The sequence below is a fragment of the Euleptes europaea genome, chromosome 12, assembly GCF_029931775.1.
Source record: "Euleptes europaea isolate rEulEur1 chromosome 12, rEulEur1.hap1, whole genome shotgun sequence".
Classification (NCBI taxonomy): Eukaryota; Metazoa; Chordata; class Lepidosauria; order Squamata; family Sphaerodactylidae; genus Euleptes; species Euleptes europaea.
Genome location: NC_079323.1, coordinates 26,663,843 through 26,682,623, shown reverse-complemented (window position 1 = coordinate 26,682,623; position 18,781 = coordinate 26,663,843). Strand labels below are relative to the sequence as shown.

The window sequence follows — 18,781 nt, the reverse complement described above, 5'->3', positions numbered from 1 at the left end:
ATACAATAAAATCAATAACATGAATAACCAATATTAGAAAGAAGCCGTCAGCATAAAAAAAGCACAAAACAATAATTGAGCAGCCTAAAAAGTACCCACCAAACTGTCCTCAAACTATAAGCAGACCAAAAAAAGGCAAAAAAAATAAACCTCTTTTGTTCCAGAATCACATAAAAAAAAACCTTGAATTGTTCCATACTAAACTTAAAGAAGGGGATTCAGATTGGTTGCATATGTAAAGAAAATGCTGCTTTATTATACAGACAATCTTTAAATGTTTATATAGAATTTTAAGCAGCTGCACCAATATTATCTAGTTATGAATATCACAACAAAGAAGTCTAGGTGGATAGTGGACGGCCAAGAATTTGAACTCTTATGTTTTATTCCTGCCTCAGCCTTTTTGTTCAATATTTCAAGCACTTTATTAACTATTCTATACATAGAACATGAACCCACTGAAGCTTCAGATGGGAAGTATTTAGAATGCAATAATAAAATTGTCTTAGGTCCAGCTTATTTGTAAAAAAAAAAATCAGCTCTGAGTGTGTCAAAAATCTGGCAAGTTTTGAAAATAATACTACCAATGAAACGAGTTTCTTAAAACAATCTCCTCCCCTATAAGAAAATTGCAATCAATTCAATTTTCTGAACACATTAAAATATTTTCCTGGAATATATAAAGCAAATTTTAGACTTGTCAGGCTGCTATCTCGGTTTCAGTATTGTTTCTGTGTCGGCGCTGTACTGTCTAGCCTCAAGGCCGACCACACATACCAAGGCCTGGGAACACTGCTCCTGGGAAAGTTGACTCTGTCTGTGTATGCTGATGTTGTATAATCTCCCGCCATTTACTGCCTTATATTATCGTTCGGCTAGTGAGACTCTCATAGCTGCCATAGTTCCCTGTATGCACTGTATTGCCTTTTTGACCAGTAAAAGCCATCTGATTGGATTCTATATGACTCTGTGGTGATTTCTGGTTCGAAGGGTCAGGAGCTTACATTATGGCAGCTATCTATCTCCTTCTTCATTGTACTACTAGTCAGGCTGGAGCCCAGGAGGGTTCGCCTGCCACTTGGATGGGAGCCGAGAAGCTCTCCGAGTGACCTATTATCCTGGATTCCTCTCGGAAGGATCCCACCCTGTTACAGGACATAGTCGCTGAACTCTTCAGGACTACCCTAGAGGTTTGCCGCTTGAGGGGACTGGTACAGGAACAGTGGCAATCTCTTAAAGGGACTCTCTGGATGTTGACGTCGGAGGATACTGATACTCGTTTAGATCTCCAAGACTTGGATCAATTACTGGACGATGCCCGGTTGGCAACTGAGGATTTACAAATACTAACTGGACTTTTGGATAATCTTATTTCTCGAGAGACTCTTTCCTCTAGATCTACCATGGCGGGAGCCCCGCCGGAGGGTTTTTCCCTGATCCCGGATGCGGCCAGCTGTCAGGCTGAGGCCAAGCGAGTCGCTATTAGCACCGCTCTTCTCCTTGTGGAATGTACAAAGGACACCCCGGTAGCCACCTTGGCTCAAGTTTTGACCTCGACTTTTGGAGCCGAGGCACCCGCACTGGCGGTTCGAATACAACCTCTGCTGGGCGGGGAACCCGACCCTATACTCTCACTCCTGGAAACAGAACTTTTGCCGCGCATTACGGCGGAGGCTGCCCTAAGGCTTGAGAACGCCAAAGTTCTTGCGGATCAGAAAGCCGCCGAAGCGGCTAAGGTCGCAAGAGAGAGAGAAGCTGCTGAAGCAGCCAGGGCGGCTGCAGCAAGAGTTAGGGATCGGGCGAACATGGACACGCGCCCCAAGGACAATGTACAAGGGCTATCAGGTCTGTCTTTTTCCCCGGCGTTTGTCCCGTCGCGTGCGACCCAACGCGCACGCCGTTTGGCTGACCGACGTCGAGACTCAGGAGAGTCTGAAGACGAGGATCTATATGGGGATAGCTCTCAATGGGCCACGAGCTTCCGGACCAGTAAACCTCATCTTACTGGTGGCCCAAGTGAGGAGGTTCACCTCTTACGAGCCCAGAATCGGGAGCTCTCCGACCGTGTTGATCAACTCCAAGAACTAATGGAACGTATGCTTCAGGAGAACAGGCAATTACAACAAACCCTGCTAGCCCAGACACAGCCCGTTCCGATACCGGGTCAGGGGGTACCCATACAGCCACCCCAACCACCCGCTAATGTGCCTGCTCCACCCTTGCCTCCTGGAGCTCCTGTTGTTCCTCCGCCCGGACCACCCGTGCAACCGGGTCAACCTGCGCCCGGCCCTTGGAAGCAACTCAAATTGAGGACTACGTATGACGGATCTCTCGAGACTTTGCCTTGTTTCTTGCATCAAGTGGACAGTTATATGCGAGAACAAGGACAACTTTTCCCCACGGAAGATAGCCGGGTGCATTATGTAGCTTCCCTTCTGACAGGTAAAGCGGCTGACTGGATGGTCCTCCAGTTTGACACCCGCTCTCGTGCTATTCGTTCCCTCAACAACTTCATGACTGCCCTGAGAAGGAGGTTTGAGGACCCCTTCCTGGGGGAAAGAGCCAAAACGGAACTCTTACAATTAAAACAAGGCTCTGCTACAGTTCGAGAATTTGCCGATGAATTTCAACGACTGGCAAGTAAAATTGTAGGTTGGCCCGAGACCACCCTGATCCATCATTTCAGGGAAGCCTTGCATCCTGACGTTCTGAACTGGTCTTACATGCGGGGCGATCCCGATACCCTCGAAGACTGGATCCTATTGGCCGAGGAAGTGGAAAGCCGCCGACGCTTTATTTCTCTCGTCCGTCAAAAGCACAAGGAAAAAGGCACCCAAAAGCCTCAACCCAAGGCACCACCACCCGTCCCACGAAATCCTCCACGTCCGCCCCAGGAACGTGAAGCCCGATTTCAGAGGGGTGCCTGTCTTACTTGCGGAGAAATGGGCCACTTTGCAGCTGTTTGCCCACACCGCCATGAATTATTTCGTCCCAGCACGACAACTCGCGCCAGAGGTCGTCCACCACGCAGAGGCACCGCGGCCACCCGCAGCGCAGCTCCGGGAAGACCCACACCCTCTGCACTCCATGCCGGGGACCCAGCCTCCCTGCCTACTACCAACGACCCCGCCGGGTCTCGGATTACAAGTGCCCCATTGGGGGACAACTTTCCCTCTTCGGATGAGGAAAATCCTTGGAATTCTCCAGCCTTAAACCTGGAATCTCCCCTCGACTTGTCAAAAAATGGCTCCGGTCTGTGGTGAATGGAGCGTCTCCACAGACCTCTCAGGATCCTCCTATCAAACCGAATGCTCCTACCAAAATCAAAGAAGTGGACTCCACCGTCTACGTGGATGCAGTTTTACAACACCTTAACGGTGGCCCACAACTACCCGTCAAAGCACTAATTGACTCCGGTTGCTGTCGCACTCTCATAAGCGAAGCCACGTTTGCTGCACTCAGAGCCGACTCTGAGGCTTTACCCGCCCCTGTCCAATTTGCCCAAATGGACGGAAGCCATTTCCAGGGGGGTCCAGTTGATCACCGCACCATAGGGGTGGCAATGGGAATTGGCTCCCACTGGGAGCAAATAGACTTCACTATAGCCCCTATCCGTTTTGAAGTGGTCTTGGGTATTAACTGGATTAAAGGACACAGTCCCAGCATTAACTGGGAAACAAACACTATCTCCTTCGCCAGTCCTATGTGCGATCAGCACCGGCAAAACTTTGCGCTGTTATATCCACCCGTCCCAGCATTGGCCTCCGATGTCCCAGCGCTTCCAGTCCTACCTAACGTCTATCGAGACTTCGTGGATGTCTTCGACCTTAAGGAATGTGACACCTTACCCCCCCACCGAGCCTCGGACTGTACAATTGAGGTGGTCAAGGACTGCACATTAACCAAAAGCAAAATTTACCCTATGAGCGCTTCCGAGCGCACTGTTCTCCGGGACTTCCTTGACAAAAACCTCGCCAGAGGGTTCATTCGCCCATCGAATGCCCCGAACTCGGCCCCCGCATTTTTTGTCCGAAAAAAGGAGGGCGACCTTCGTTTATGCATTGACTTCCGAAAACTCAATGCGGTTACCCAAACCAACGCCTATCCTATCCCATTAATTTCTGATATTTTGGGACAATTACAGGAGGGCCGGATATTCTCCAAACTAGACTTGGTGGAAGCCTACTACCGAGTCCGCATCCGCGAAGGAGATGAGCACCTCACTGCCTTCTCTAGCTGTTTCGGTATGTATGAATTCCTCGTGATGCCGTTCGGATTAAAAGGGGCCCCGGGGGTCTTTATGCAACTCATCAACGAAATCCTTCATGACTTGCTATATCGCGGGGTGGTGGTTTATTTAGACGACATTCTCATTTATTCAAAAACCATGGAAGAGCATGTAACTCTAGTCCGAGAAGTTCTGCAGCGCCTGCGCAACCACCAACTCTTTGCCAAACTGGCTAAATGCGAGTTTCATCAAAGCCAGCTCACATTTTTAGGATACATAATCTCCCACCAAGGTCTTCGCATGGACCCTGTCAAAGTCCAAGCCGTTCTCGATTGGACTCCCCCCACCAACCGCAAGCAAGTGCAACAGTTTTTGGGGTTTGCAAACTTTTATCGAGGGTTCATTCCTAACTTCGCCCAAGTGGCCCTACCCATTACTGATCTACTAAAAACCAAAGGGAAAGCAAACACAGCTACCTTACCTTCCGCAAAAATCCTGTGGACTGATCAATGCCAAGCTGCGTTTGTGGCTCTCAAACGCCTCTTCACATCCGAACCCGTATTACAGCACCCGGACCCAAACCAAATGTTTATTGTGCAAGTCGATGCCTCCGATGTAGCTATGGGAGGGGCCCTTCTCCAGAAAGGTCCGGATGGCCTCCTTCACCCCTGCGCTTACTTTTCGAGGAAATTTGCGCACGCACAATTGAACTGGCCCATTTGGGAAAAAGAGGCAGCGGCCGTTCACCATGCCCTAACTCTCTGGAGGCAATTCTTAGAGGGGTCCAATATCCCCTTCGAGGTTTGGACCGATCACAAGAATCTAGCTGCCCTCACAGGGTCCCATAAACTATCAGCGAAGCAACAACGTTGGGCTGAATTCTTCGCTCAGTTTCGTTTCGTCCTAAAGCATGTTCCTGGGAAGCAAAACGTTCTCGCAGATGCCCTCTCACGGTTGCCACAATACCCGGTAAAACTCGAGAGACCGACTGACTCTCTGTTCACCCCTACGCAAAGGGGAGCCCTTCCTGTACTGGCCGTGCAAACTCGATCTCAGCAACAGCATCCCAGATCCAGTTCTCCAGCACCTCCAACCCGAGCGGCTACCCAACCGCCCTCGCAACAGCAACGAACCGACGATCCCGATCCTCCAACCCCACCGGCTGCCCTACCGCCTACAACCTGCGCACCACCGCACGTAAGCTCTACCCCCATAGCTACTCCTAAAACTACTATAGCCGGAGGGGGGGGGTCCCGCCAAGATTCCCATCTCCGAATCCTTTTTAAATACCCTTCGGGACCACTGCCTTTCTGAACGCTCCACTCATACCCTACCCCCTGGGGTAATGGAACAGGGGGGCTCATGGTACAAAGACTCTAAATTGTACGTACCCATGGCACTTCGAAAAGACGTTTTACACTTAGCTCATGGAGTAAAAACAGCTGGACACTTTGGATTCCTAAAAACTCTCCACTTATTGCGCCGACAATTTTGGTGGGGGGGAATGCGTTCCGATGTTGACTCTTTTATTCGCAGCTGCCCTGTTTGCGCCACAATGAAACGCTCACAAGGCAAACCCCCGGGGCTACTGCAACCTCTAGAAACACCCAACAGACCATGGGAAGTGATTGCTATGGACTTTATGACTGATCTCCCTCTCAGCGGGGGAAAAACTGTATTATGGGTTGTTACCGATTTGTTTTCCAAGCAAATCCATTTGGTTCCATGCGCAGGAATCCCCTCTGCTCAAAAAATGGCCCGCCTCTTCGTGACACATATCTTCAAATTACATTCGTTTCCGCGCAAAATAATCTGTGACCGCGGCAGTGGCTTTGTTTCCAAGTTTTGGAAAGCATTTCTCAAGTTGGTGGGGGTAGAACAAGGATTGTCTACTGCATACCATCCCCAAACCGATGGTCAAACTGAACGTGTAAATGCTGTCCTTGAATGTTATTTACGCTGTTATGTTAACTACCACCAAGATAACTGGGTAGAAATGTTACCTTTTGCAGAATATGCCTACAATAATGCTGTACATCAATCTACAGGTTTTAGCCCATTCTATGCAGTGTATGGGCAGGAATTTGGTCCTGTTACTCCCACAAGCACTGTGGAGGGGGAGGGAGATCCTGACATTGCTTCCTGGGCACACACCCTCCGTACCACTTGGCCTTGGCTCATTAACAATCTCGACCGAGCCAAGCGCAAATACAAAGCACAAGCTGATAAACACCGTTCCCCCGGGGGCGAACTGCGAGTGGGTAAATTGGTCTATCTTTCCACCAAAAACCTACGTTCCACCCGTCCGTGCCTTAAACTCAATGCTAAATTCATTGGCCCATTCCCGATCACACGGGTCATAAATCCTGTCACGGTGGAATTAGCTCTCCCGAAAACCCTGAGGCGTGTGCATCCCGTTTTCCACATTAGCCTCCTGAAGCCCCATACGGCCTCTCCACGATGGCATCCCGATCCGCCCCCCGAACAGCCCATTATGGTGGGGGGGGAAGAGCACTTCGAAGTCTCCAAAATCCTTGACTCCCGTGTTCATCATGGAAACCTACAGTATTTGGTCCGTTGGAAGCACTTCCCCCCTGCCTACGACGAATGGGTTCGCGCACGAGATGTCTCCGCCCCCAAGCTAATCGATGCCTTTCACACTGCCTATCTGGACAGGCCATCCCCCTTGCAGACTGGGAGGGGGCCTTAAGGGGAGCAGGATGTCAGGCTGCTATCTCGGTTTCAGTATTGTTTCTGTGTCGGTGCTGTACTGTCTAGCCTCAAGGCCGACCACACATACCAAGGCCTGGGAACACTGCTCCTGGGAAAGTTGACTCTGTCTGTGTATGCTGATGTTGTATAATCTCCCGCCATTTACTGCCTTATATTATCGTTCGGCTAGTGAGACTCTCATAGCTGCCATAGTTCCCTGTATGCACTGTATTGCCTTTTTGACCAGTAAAAGCCATCTGATTGGATTCTATATGACTCTGTGGTGATTTCTGGTTCGAAGGGTCAGGAGCTTACAAGACTGAACAATTATATTTAATCACTAGAACGAAGCTTCTGAGAAGAATAATTTTGCAGCTTGGCTGCTATGTTATGAACAACATCCATTTGATTTTGTTTAGGTCTGTTGCTCTCCAGCCTCTAACAGATTCCATTGTCATTAATTTGGAGCATGTATAAATAAATGTCAATTTTACACTTTCTTCTGACTGCTTTTGACATTTTAAAAAAGAGGAGTGACTTAAGTTTTGATTACTACATTGTGCCACCCTTGAAGACAACTTGGATACTACAATGGGTCAGAATGTGGCAGCAGCTTATTGTCAGGAACTGGCCAATGGGAAAACATCTCACCAATTTTAAAACAGTTACATTGGCTGTCAGTTTCTTTAACTTCAATTCAATGTGCTGATTATTACCTTTATAATAATGACTGTAACAAAAATTGAGCTGTTTCATTTAATTATTTGATAATATCCAGATGAATATGTTTGTTCTATGTAAAGTACAATTCTAAAGATCAAGTGTGGAATTTTGAAATCCCTGCAACGAACAATCTTTAAATTATATTCTTGCTTTGTAATTCCATATCCTATGCCAGTGATGGCGAACCTTTTAGAGACCGAGTGCCCAAACTGCAACCCCAAACCCACTTATTTATTGCAAAGTGCCAACAAGGCAATTTAACCTGAATACTGAGGTTTTAGCTTAGAAAAAACAACTTCCCTGGACTCCCTGCTGGGCAGCGGGGAGTCCAGGGAAGGGGGCAGGGCCTTTGAACTGCTCCATGCTGCCTGCAAAAACTGCATTAGAACAAAAACTGCATTAGACCTAATATAGATGGGAACCAGACATCCATAGTGGTACCTTCACATTCAGAGGCAGTCTACCAGTTGTGGAAGGGCTGTATTCTCCATTCTTGAGGAAGTCCTGGAGAGACCTAGCAGGTATTTGCTGGAATCAGGGAAGTTTTCAGGGAGGGACGGAGGGAGGAAAAAGGAAGAAAGGAAGGAAGAGCTTTCTGGCCAGGGAAGGAAGGGGGCTTCTGGGCTGGTGAGTAGGGCGGCAGCCACCTCGTGCGCCAAGGAAAGGGGGTTTTGGTGGGGAAGGGGACTTCTGGGCCAGCATGAGAGGCAGCTGCAGCCTCGCAAGCTGAGGAAAGGGCTTCTGGAGGGGGGGGGAGAATGAGGCTTCTGGGCCGGCGCGCTGCCACCTTGCGCGCCCAGGAAAGGGGTTTTGAAGGGAGAGGGGAAAGGGGGCTGCAGGGCAGCTGCCTTGCGACCCAGGAAAAGGGTTTTTGCCCATGGAAGGCACCGAGGGAGAAAGGGAAGGGGGCTGGAGGGCCGGCTCGCAAGGCGGCAGCAGCCTCGTGCGCCCTGCAAAGTGTTTTTTGGCCGGGAAGGGGGGGAGGGAGAGGAAGAAGGGGGCTGGAGGACGACAGCCGCCTCGTGCGCCCTGCAAAGGGTTTTTGGCTGGGGAGGAGGGGAGGGAGAGGGAGAAGGGGGCTGGAGGACGACAGCCGCCTCGTGCGCCCTGCAAAGGGTTTTTGGCTGGGGAGGAGGGGAGGGAGAGGGAGAAGGGGGCTGGAGGACGACAGCCGCCTCGTGCGCCCTGCAAAGGGTTTTTGGCTGGGGAGGAGGGGAGGGAGAGGGAGAAGGGGGCTGGAGGACGACAGCTGCCTCGTGCACCCTGCAAAGGGTTTTTGGCTGGGGAGGAGGGGAGGGAGAGGGAGAAGGGGGCTGGAGGACGACAGCTGCCTCGTGCGCCCTGCAAAGGGTTTTTTGGACGGGAAGGGGGGGAGGGAGAGGGAGAAGGGGGCTGGAGGACGACAGCCGCCTCGTGCGCCCTGCAAAGGGTTTTTGGCTGGGGAGGAGGGGAGGGAGAGGGAGAAGGGGGCTGGAGGACGACAGCCGCCTCATGCGCCCTGCAAAGGGTTTTTTGGCCGGGGAGGAGGGGAGGGGGAGGGAGAGGGAGAAGGTGGCTGGAGGGCGGCAGCCGCCTCGTGCGCCCTGCAAAGGGGTTTTTGGCCAGGGAGGGGGGGAGGGAGAGAAGGGGGCTGGAAGACAGCCGCCGCCTCGTGTGCCCTGCAAAAGGGTTTTTGGCTGGGGGAGGGAGAGGGAGGCTGGAAGACGGCAGCCACCTCGTGTGCCCTGCAAACGGGTTTTTGGCCAGGGAGGGGGAGAGGGAGAAGGGGGCTGGAGGGCGGCAGCCGCCTCTGCGCTCTGCAAAGCGGTTTTTGGCTGGGGAGGAGGGGAGGGAAAGGGAGAAGGGGGCTGGAGGGGGACAGCTGCCTCGTGCGCCCGCAAACAGTTTTTTGGCCGGGGGAGGGAGAGGGAGAAGGGGGCTAGAGGGCGGCAGCCGCCTCTGCGCTCTGCAAAGGGGTTTTCGGCCGGGGAGGGGGGGAGAGGGGAAAGGCTGGGCGGCGGAGAGTCCAGGGAAGGGGGCGGGGCCTTTGAACTGCTCCGCGCTGCCTGCAGGCAGCGCAGAGCAGTTCAAAGCTGGCGGCTGGGAGGGCAGGGGCCCCGCCGCCCAGCTGAGCCATGCGTGCCAGCAGAGAGGGCGACGCGCGTGCCATAGGTTCGCCAACACGGTCCTATGCCCTTTGAGGATTAGTTACAATGGGCCTGGCACTGAAGACTGACCTGAAATGGATCACAGAACTCAGGAGATGGAGGGATACTTTGTAGTGAACTTCACATACTGCTGATGGCCTAGTTCAGGGGTCTGCAAACTGCGGCTACCGAGCCGCATGCAGCTCTTTGGCCCCTTGAGTGCGGCTCCCCGTCCCCCCCGTAAGTCCCCCCGTCCCCCCGTCTGTCGGCTGAGCTCTGTCCCGCCCCTCCACTTTGGATGGGGGAGGCTGTGGCGGTTTTTCTCCCTGGCCTCTTATCCTCTCAGCCGGAGAGGTCCCTCCCTCACCCCCGCCCTCAATCTCCCTCCCGGAAATTCCCCAAATGGCTGGGAGGCAGAAGCCTTTGTCTCCTCACCCCGTGGTGGTGGGCGTGCGGTGCTGTAATTCCAGCCCCAGGCCCGCCCGCCCGTCAGCTGTTGGGCAGGGCGGATGTCTTCCACCCGCGCCTTCACGGCGGCGGCTGGGGCCTGCGCCGCCCTGGTTGCCGCTTCTTCAGCACCAACCTGGTTTCCCTGGCTGGGGGCATGGGGGAGGGGTTAGAGGGGCGGCCGCCGCAGCAGCCCGCCAGCCAGCCACTGCGGGGCGGGACTGGATGGGGCTTATGGGCGCTTCTCCCCAGCTGGCAGCCTCGAAGGGCTCCCCTGGGGCGGGGGCCCCTCAGCTAGGGGCATTCCACCCCCCCCGGCCCCATCAAGCGCCCTTTCCGAGCGGTGGTGGTGAGCATCTCCCGTGGCCTCCATCCCAGGACGACCTGCCGCCCTCCCGCCCGGGCTGAGCACGCCCTTCCTCACCCCGGCAGGCCGACCTGTCGGGCATGAGGCAGAACAACCTGGGCTCCCGGATGGTCATCCAGCCGCCCGACGCTGCCGGCGCCTTCCGCGGCACCTACACCACTGCCGTGGCCGCCTCCCAGGCGCCCATCCGCTAGTCGCCCCTCTACGGCACCCAGCACCTGGACGGCGCCCGCCAGCAGCCCACCTTCGGCTTCACCGTCAACGGGAGCTTCTCAGGTGGGCACCAGGCCGCCGCCACTCCCCCCCGAAAGGCAAATACGCCGCCTCCCCCCCCCACCCCAAGGTTGCGATCTAAGTTGCTAACCAGGGATGAGAAGCAGCCGTGACCAAGACTGACAAATAAGTGGGGGGTTAGAAGCAGGGAGAGAGAAATGAAGGCATCTCACAGAAGGAGGAGAACAGAATGAATGAAGAAAGAAGAGTGTAGTAGACAATGATACTCTTGCATTAATCAACTTCATTCATACCCCCCTTTCTCCCCAGTGGGGACCCCCAGCAGAACTGGCCATGTTTAATTCATGCACATTTTCCCCATCCAGATTCTCAAAACTCTGCATGGGGGGGGGGGTTATTGGCCATTTATGAATGGGAGGTTTTGCCTTGGATTTGCCACTCAGATGCAGAACTCAACAATAAGCCCCCCTGCAGAGTTTTGAGAATGCAGATGGGGAAAATGTACAGTGTTTGTCAGTCACTGTCATGATTTAATTTTATGGATACCTTACTTTTTTCCCTCCTCAGAGGCCATGTCTACCCACTGGCATTCTTGTCGGTAGACCTGGACTCCGAGGAGGGGAAAAAGTCCTCCTTGAGAGGCCAGGTCTACCAATTGGCTTCTATGGGCCTCCGGAGGCCAGGTCTACCGCCAAGAAAGCCAATGGGTAGACCTGGCCTCCCAATGGGACTCAGCCGGAGGCCAGGTCTACCAATAGGCTTTTATGGCGGTAGACCAGGCCTCCAGACGAGGACTCCAGACGTGGAGGGGGAAATGGCAGGGACTTACAATTTAATTTTTATCAATAAATAAGATCACTATTAAGTATGATATCAAGTTTTATTCAGTGTACCTATAGTTTAATTAAGACTTAAAACTTTAATTAAAGTTTATTAAGTTAATAAACAGTGTACCTACCTATATAGTTTAAGTTTAAGAAATTTGGCTCTCAAAAGAAATCTCAATCGTTGTACTGTTGATATTTGGCTCTTTGAACATGAGTTTGCTGACCCCTGGCATAGTTGAATTGTAGATTGTCTTTCACTTTTGAGTTATGCTTTAGCTAGCATTTAACAGCTTGCAAACATCAGTCTTCTGACAATAATCATATCATATACCATATCTTATAATCATATATTCTAATACCCAACTGTGCCCCCAATCTGCAGATATCAATATCTATGGATTGTTGCCACATTGATGGAAGGGCGTATCAGGTGACAGCACTGGAGGCTGTGTGAGAAGAAGCTTTCTTGCCACCTGGCCACCTCGAATGGAATCACCTGAGCTGCCCTCCCCAACTCTCCCCTCAGCTGAGTGCTGAGACTGAGACAACAGTGCAGCAGATGGGTAAGAAGGAATGAGTTTACTTGAGAGCAAGCTCAGTGGAGAAAAACTCCCACGGAAGCATGCATAGAAGAGGCAGCTTTCACATTCTTGGTGTGTACCTCTAGGAGTATCAAGCCTGAAGGCGGCGGATGTGTGTTTGCAAAACCCAGGTGTCAAACACCTTTGGGGGAGGACAGAATTAGTGGCAGTATTGTTGGCAATGCCTATAGGATTAATTTGTAATGTGTAAAGAAGCATCACGCCAAGCTGAATTCACCACGGAGCAGCATGTCTGTAGGACTCAGAATACGAATGGCATTCTGCACATGTTCAGAGGCATGATTCTCAAGTAACCCCTGCACAACTCCCTGACCTCCTCCCACCTTTGCTGCTTCTGCCCCTTGCAGGTCCCCGCATATTTTTATATTTCTCAACACAGCCAAATACAAGGATACTTAAATCTGGAGTTTGGAGCGGTGAATGGACAAGACAGAACTTTCTAGAACCTGAAAAATATCTCAGGTTTGCATAAAAATATGAAATCTAAAAACAACAACAACATTGGGGGGGAGGCTCAAAAACCCAAAAAATGATAAAAGGAATAACTGTAGCTTTAAGAAATGGATGCACTCAGAGCTCATTGCTAGGCAACCACAATAGTTTTGCCAGCATTTCAGGCTTGGTTTCTGTCATTAAAAGGCATGGAATGGGGGCAGGACACTTTCCTAAGCTATTTTTTCCTTTGAGGGAGGATTCACTGGAGCTAGGCCTGGCGGCAGCCACCAACCAACCTACTACCACCTAACTTGCATGACTCACCTAGGTCTGGCTGCTTGCTACAGCAGCCACTCTGTGAAAACCAGTATTATGTAATGGTTAGAGCTTCAGACTAGGATCCGGTAATCCCAGGTTCAAATCATCAGCTGCCTCCTCTATGTTTTACTGACAGAAACTAAGCCTGGAATGCTGGGGAAACTATTGTAATTCCCTACAATGGCCAATGAGGGCAACTTTTCTTAATGCTGTAGGTGTTCCTATTTTCATTTGTGTTTTTTTAACCCCACAATGTATTATTTTTAGATTTTAGATTTTTTCTATCAGGTATGCTACTGAGCCCGCCACAGCTCCCGGACATCCCCCTAACCAGCGGTGACACTGCCAGGCCTGACAGGTCTGTTGCATCTCCCAGCCGCCAAACCCCCACCAATAGTGTCAATGCTGGGCCTGCCACAGCCCCAAGCCACCACTCCACCATTGACAACCCTGCCAGGCCCACTGAAAGAAGAGGAAGTAGGCATGTTGTCTGCCCCATGCACAGAAAACCCTTTTTTAAAGGGGGGATTTAACCCCCAAATATAATTTTTAACAGTTTCAGATTTTTCTGCAAACCTGGGGGGGACTTTTATCTGTTTTATGTCTTTTTATGTCAGTGTGGTCAAAAGTCACAGATTTAAGTATCCACAGATTAGGCCATACTTGACTATTAGAATATAAGATGATAACAGTATGTTAACAACAAAAAATATATTTTCTGAATCTGAAAATTTCATTTACATAGTATATTTTGCTTAGTGGTATAATTCATAATGTACTGCACTATGTGTGCTTTACTGATGGAAATATGATTATAGTTAATTTTGGACTATGGAAGAACACATCACCAAATTACAGAATGCCTTACTGTATAGGCTGCACTACAGTGTTTCACACTACAGTTTCTTGGCTCAATTTAACATGCTTGGCTTGTAGGCTGAATGTGTTCTATTTCTGGCTCTCAGGACCACCCCAGGTCTACTGGGATCAAAAAGCTCAGTAAGACTGCGAAGTCACATCTGTGGAAGTCTTCCCGTCCCCATTTTTTTTTGTAAAGTGGTAGATTATGATTGATGAACCCAGCATTAGGGTAATGTTAGCAGGGACACTTAAGGCTTCTGTCCTCTGTGACATCACTGAGGTCAGACCGTAATCATGTTAGCATTGAACACAATACTTTATTAATGTTTCATGGGTAATGTCAGTAGTAATCAGTCTAGCTAGCTATGGATAAATTAAAGTAGGCCAACAACCACTGATGTATAAATTGCATGCTCTTAAAATCTACTGAAACATCTCCAGAAAGACCTGGTTTAATCACGTCCCCAGGCTTTCTAATTAGGCCACTTTTCGCAGGAATTTTGTTCAGTATAAATGTTATCTTTCTCTCAGAGCATATATTTCTAAAACACAAAAAATATCTACCCATCTATTTATTTGACAGCAATATGTCAAATACCTGGTTAATCCTAAATTAGGTGGGGGTCATTTATCATACAGTGACTAAAGTGTTTCTGCTATATATAAAAACCCCATGAATGTATAAACAGGTTGCAGGTAAAAGATTTATTATGTACTGGGATACACATCATTAATTTATGGAGAGATGTACTGACTCAGTAATTGCAGCACTTGCTATTCCTCACATACAATCTCAAAAATTACAAAGGATCCCTATGAAGACTCTAGGCCTGTTATCAAGGCTTCACCTCTAGATCCACATGCAATTAGGTTGCAACAGCACTGTAGGTACAGCAGGGGACTACAATAAAATAGAGGAAACAATTTCAGAATGCTTCAAAGTCTTTCCCATTTTAATAGTTTAAAAAGGTAAAGGTAAAGGTCCCCTGTGAAAGAACAGGGTCATTCCTCACCCATGGGGTGAAGTCACATCACAACGTTTACTAGGCAGACTTTTGTTTGCGGGGTGGTTTGCCAGTGCCTTCCCCTGTCATCTTCCCTTTACCCCCAACAAGCTGGGTACTCGTTTTACCAACCTCAGAAGGCTGGAAGGCTGAGTCAACTTTGAGCCGGCTACCTGAAACCGACTTCTGTTGAGATCAAACTCAGGTCGTGAGCTGAGCTTGGACTGCAGTACTGCAGCTTACCACTCTGCACCATGGGGCTCTTTTTAATAGTTTAATGAGGGTCAATTGTATTATTTTTATGAAACAGTAATATCCTGAACACCACTCAATAAGTGATACAATAACCAGCTATTATTGCATGTAACAATAACAACCATTATTCTTGTCTAGTAAGTGTGAATACTTTTTGGTCACAGTATTTTAAACCAGTTAAAGTATTATATGCTAGTGTAAGCATACCCAAAACATCCAAAGGGAAAACAATGATCTTGTGGCTTGTGATGTCTAATGTTTCAAATTGTAGGTTCCATGAATTCAAATTGAACTGTGAAATTTGTAACTAGCAGGGCCAAATGGGTGACATTGGGAGCATAGTCTGTGAGGAGCAGCCAGCTTAATAAGGTTGTGTATTTGAATAACAAATCATATTTCAACCCAAATAGCATTCATTCTGTAATATCATTAATGTAACTATGCTGACTGCAAGAATTTCTGACATTTGGTAACCACTGGAAATGTTTATATCTGAAAGTTAGTCTGGCATTACAAATAAAACAAAAGCTCATAATGAAATCAATGTTGTTCAACTTCAAGGTGCCATTGAACTTTTGTTTTATTTTGTTATGACATGCATACCCCTATGCATTCAATTTCCCAGACAACAAGGTAAGCAGCTGTGAGATAGAGGCAGATGTGCACCTGAGAAGGACGTCATGAAACCAAAGCAGTTTCTTCATGTGCCCACCAGACAGAACATGAGATGCTGACATAAATGGTTCCAGGGTCATGTCACTTACCGGAAAGGATGGTTTCATGTACTACTGTAAAACTTCTCAGTTGCTACCTAGAACTAATTAATGCCTAGCACGACAGTTCCTTGTGGACAACTCTTCTACAGCTCAGCAAACAAGTTATTGAACCTAGTCCAGCTCTAGGTTAACATTCACTGCTGGACAGCTCCCTGGTCTTGCTTGCTTGCTTGTCTCTCTGCTCTTGTGATGGCAAGTAGGTGGGGCTGTAGAGGCTGGGGTTGGTGGGTAAGGATAAAAGCTTCCTTACATGATAGGCAATTCACTTGCTATATGGATGGGGGAGGAACAGAAGCAGAGTATTTTATCCTCCAACAGTAACTACACACCAAGCCAGTCAAGAAATGAGAAATCATTGATGAAGAAGGATCATATCATCTCTCTATCTATGAGGATCCGGAGATCTCTCAGTGCCTTCAGTTGGCCGGGGAATGAGGGTGGGATACAAGTCTAAATAAATAAATAATAAAATGTAACAACAGCCATGACATTTCACCAATGCAATTTACCTTCTTCCTCCCCTGTCCAGCTACTATAATCCTCATTAGAGAAAAAAGACCAATAAACCCCCTCCCTTCACAAAAGCAAGTGGTGGTCTATTTTTAAATAAAACCAGAACACACAGGAAAGAAAAGCTGCCATGCCTTACACCAGAGCTTGATGTATTTTCCTCTTAATAAGGCTCTGATAATTTAGTAAATTGGCCTGAGAGATTACACACATCACCCAGAGATACAACAGTGCAGCAAGCAAAATATATATGCAACTTTCACAACCAAACTTTGATTGGAAACACAACATTGTAAGAGGTCATAAAAGCTAAAATAATTCAAAGAGGCATGTTCACCAAAGGAATGAGTAAAAAAAAATCTTTTAAACCTCCAAGGTACTTTCCCTACAGAAGAAACACAATGGAAGTGCAGCTATAGCAGATGAAAGAATCAGGCAAACATTAAAATGCTCTTGTCACATATGAAAGCTCTTTTCTACCTCACATAAAATGCTCAACTCTTTAAAAATTAAAAAGCAAAAAACTGCTCCAGTTGCAATTTGCAACACAAGCTAAATAGTTCAGTATCTGGCTGTACTCAGCAATGGAAATATATTACCATGACCTGTATTAGATTGTCAGTGTAAATTCATCGCCTATGACTATAGTATTGATTATGGCATTACAAACCCCCAGTCTTAATATTTTAAAGAGCTGAAACCTTAAGTAAAGACTAGGTATTGCCAAAATCAGTGGAACGTAGAGTAATATTAGTTATAAATGCCACTGGTCTGGGGCAATAAGTATGTCTTATGGAGCAATGGCCCTGACCTGGTTAGCCCCAGGCTAGCCTGATCTCATCAGATCTCAGAAACTAAGCAGAGTCAGCGCTGGTTAGTATAAGGATGGGAGAGCACCAAGGATACCAGGGTTGTGATGCGGAGGCCGGCAATGGCAAACCACCTCTGAACATCTCTTGCCTTGAAAATTCTACAAGGTCGCCATAAGTCAGCTGTGACTTGACGGCCCAAAAAATAAAATAAAAGAAGCAATGGACAGAGGGATGAGTTTCTGCCCTGCAGACCCAGATTCAAGCTGCTCCTCAGAAGTAAAGTTCATTCCCTGGTCTTGGGCAAGGGGTTATCAGCCTGATACTACACTGCTAACCAGTGGCAGCAGCATTTCTTCCAGGGTTGGTATAAAGTGGTCTTGGTACCTGGGCATTATACAAAACACTTCTGAGAATGTATAGGGGCAGTGAGAAAGACCCATGAACACATGAAGCTGCCTTATACTGAATCAGACCCTTGGCCATCAAAGTCAGTATTGTCTACTCAGACCAGCAGCGGCTCTCCAGGGTCTCAGGCAGAGAAAGGTCTTTCACATCACCTACTTGCGTAGTCCTTTTAACTGGAGATGCCGGGGATTGAACCTGAGACCTTCTGCGTGCCAAGCAGATGCTCTACCACTGAGCCACAGCCCCTCCCCATCAAGCCTCCCCATGCCCCTCACTCTTGTGCTTATACAGGGGTGTTACAGTTAGTCAAAAACACATTGCCTGCCTTATGAAATGCCTCTGTTTCTGCTTGTTGGAGAGCATGCATCTTGAAAGCAACCGTTAACATTTAATATTTATATGAAAATCTAGCACTGACATAAAGTTACTTAACAAAGCACTTTCTTTTATAAAAGATAATGTGTGTTAAGGATTGCCCTGCTGGATAAATTGTGAAGAGTCTCTCAAGTGTGTTGATTTATGCAGAGACAAAGCAGCTCTGAAATGTGGGAAATGCACCTTAATGAGCACATCTAAATATGCTTATTAAACACTAATACCCACAAATTCTGAAGTAATGAATATATAACTAAATGCTCCCAATCAGTCTATTTTGCCACTTTTTGCAATATGACATTATTTTTAGAAACTGGAAAAGGGGCTACACCTATTTTCTATTCACATGTAGATATTCTGGCTAAATTCGTAGTTTTGAATTTAAAGAGTAGCAGAGATGAAATTCAGCAACCATGCAAGTTAGGAGCATACCATCTTCAATATCAGTAACTAGCAAAAAAATACTATATCCCAAATATAGTAAATTAAGTCCCTATAAAGGACTGCTTTCCCTACAAGATCTTATCACTCCTGTATGCTTTTTGTGTTTCAGGAAATTCTTTACCATTTTGGTGGACTAGGCCAGGGCTTCTTAAACTTTTTCCACTCGTGACCTCTTTTTGCCCAAGAAATTTTTACGTGACCCCGGGTATATAGGTATATAAAATAGGCATACAAACCAAACATTTACTGACAATAAATCATAAAGAAATGTATGCTGTTGCCAAATTTTTCGTGACTCCCACGTGGGGTCGCGACCCACA

The 18,781-nt window shown here is 48.2% G+C and overlaps 1 protein-coding gene across 3 annotated transcripts in view; it reads right to left on the bottom strand.

Annotated features, from left to right (window-relative positions):
- The window catches only part of NBEA (neurobeachin), a 433,179-nt gene that overhangs the window by 45,152 nt on the left and 369,246 nt on the right, over positions 1-18,781 (bottom strand). The gene's annotated exons all lie outside the window — the stretch shown is intronic.